A 2,462-nucleotide genomic window follows, 5' to 3' on the forward strand; every position below is an offset into this window, starting at 1 on the left:
ATGGACTGCGTATGCGAGCTCAAAATCTGGCTACACTTCCCGAAGGCGTTCTGATTAGAGGTTTTCACCTCTTGGAATGCCTGGAGAAGTCTCTCCTCAAAAGATGTCTACGGGGCAGACTCCTGCTGAATCGGGGAAGTAACAGAAGAAGAAGAAGACTGAGCATAGTTCGGTCTTTGAAATGACTGAGTAAAAGATGGTTGCCGAACTGGCTGAGAGGATGTAGGCATCTGCATGGAAGACTGTGGATTCTTCCATGAAAAATTGGGATGGTTACGCCAACCTGGATTGTATGTTGATGAAAATAGGTTATTCGGCGGTCTGACGTAACCCTGAGCTGCCTGAACTTGTTCTTGAACAAATTCAGGGTACTGAGCTGCCGAAGGGCACTCAGTGATCTCGTGTGCCGGACTGGCACAAAGAGTACACACCTGCTGTGTAGTGGATGGTCCTGAGAGAAGCTGGTCCAGCTTCTGAGCAATCATGTCTACCTTGCACTGTAGTGCAGTAGATGGACCAACTTCAAGAACACCAGCTTTCTTCTGAATGCTAGCTGTGGCTCTATCAGAATGAGAGCTCGAAGCATGGTGGAGAGAATTCTCGGCCAATGTATCAAATAACCTCCATGCTTCATCCTCGCTCTTCAGCATGAATGTCCCTCCACATGAAGAGTCGATCATCTGACGATTCTTGTCAGACAATCTATCGTAGAAGCTCTGCACCAGTTGTCATTTCGGCACCTGATGATGGGGACATTTCCTGAGGAGATCCTTCATTCTCTCCCAGGTCTCATGAAAGCGCTCACCATCTAGCTCTGAAAAGCTAGTGATGGCTCTACGATATTGGTTCGTACGACCAATGGGAAAATATTTCCGAAGAAACTCCTGTTGCAATTGATCCCATGACTCTATTTCTACAGAATCTAAGGACTTTAGCCAATACCTGGCTTTGTCCTTCAATGAAAAGGGGAATAGAGTCAACCTTAAAGCATCATCATCGAAATTCTGTATCTTAACAGTAGAACAGATTTCGAGGAATTCATCTAAGTGTCGGTAGGGATCCTCATGACTAAGACCATAAAAGGATGGAAGCATCTGAATAATGCTGGCCTTAATCTCATAATGCGGCGCTCCTACATCGGGTCTCCGAATGCAGGATGCCTGAACATAGTCTGTGGGAATGAAGTATTCCCGCAGAGGGCGTGAAAGAACTCGGGGTGGAGGTGGAGGATCCATGTCAGCCATTGTTGCCGAACTTCGATGAGAATGTAAAATTCTCTCTGGGTTGTCAACAAATGGGTGTAATGGGGTTCCTAGACCTCGTCGACCCTGCATACACTGGTACTAATACCAGATGTAAGCAAACGACCTAACTCTAAATCTTAACTACACAGGTACTATAATGTAAATAACACAAAATAAACAACTACTAAACAAATATGCTAAACTAATTATGTCAGAATGATCTATCTAAGTAAATGAAATAACAAATTAAACTACTCTAAAGTACTGAAAAGATAAATACAGGAAATCACAAACTAAGTTTTTCTAAAACCCACCTGTCTAATCGCTCCTTGCAGAATGAATTTCAAATGAATCCTAGAAAGACAGAACGCGAATCCTATATTTACTAACTATGTTAATCCTTTATTCACTTACTAATCCTACTAACTAAAAATAAAACAACTAATTAGCTAACTAAACAAATTAATAAATCAAACTCTAAGAAATAAAGTAATTAATTCGCTGTTCCCCGGCAACGGCGCCAAAATTTGGTTGATATTTTAAAGTGAGCTTTTTTTAAACAATTATTTTCAATAAACTTTGGAAAATCGTCAACCAAAAATATAAAAACCGACTTTCCACAAAGTGGTAAGTACGGGTCGAATCCTCAGGGAACAGGAATTAAATACAATATCTCTAGAAAATTTAATTTATTAATGACAAATATCAATCTACAATTATAAAGTTAATACAACTACAAATAATCACTAAAAAAAAAGTAATCAAGCAATCAGTCTTCTGCTCCACGCCAAGGGTATTTCCGTCTTTTCGCCACGTAGAGAATCTTCTCACTTGGTCAATAACCCTGGACACTAAATATGCTTTTCAACCTAAAAATGCAGAAAAATACAAAGTTAGTTTTCGATTCTAACAATTAAAACAAGAACTAAAACTATTTCTAATTTTACGAAAATTACAAAACAAATGCTATTTATCAAGCAAAAATTAAATAAAATACTAAATTAATTCTAAAATTAACCAATTTAACTCTACTAATGCTGTATGATGATGATGCAACTCCTAAAATGCAGAAATTATTGAAAACAAGTCTAAATTGCCGAAAATAAGAAAATTACGAAACTGCCCCTAACTAGTGTAAAATAGCATTCTGATAGGTTATCGGAAAACCACTGTTTGACAGGGCAAACGAGGTCTGATTTTCCCGAAATTTGTTCTGTT

General features: G+C 38.9%; 1 non-coding gene across 1 annotated transcript; it reads left to right on the plus strand.

Annotated features, from left to right (window-relative positions):
- The first annotated feature begins 738 nt into the window (after window positions 1-738).
- On the plus strand, window positions 739-841 carry LOC149813224 (small nucleolar RNA R71). The gene has a single exon (XR_016428439.1). It is a non-coding gene; the product is annotated as a small nucleolar RNA R71 (small nucleolar RNA).
- Window positions 842-2,462: the final 1,621 nt, after the last annotated feature.

This window comes from Nuphar pumila, chromosome 16, assembly GCF_984573655.1.
Source record: "Nuphar pumila chromosome 16, dmNupPumi1.hap1.1, whole genome shotgun sequence".
Lineage (NCBI taxonomy): Eukaryota > Viridiplantae > Streptophyta > Magnoliopsida > Nymphaeales > Nymphaeaceae > Nuphar > Nuphar pumila.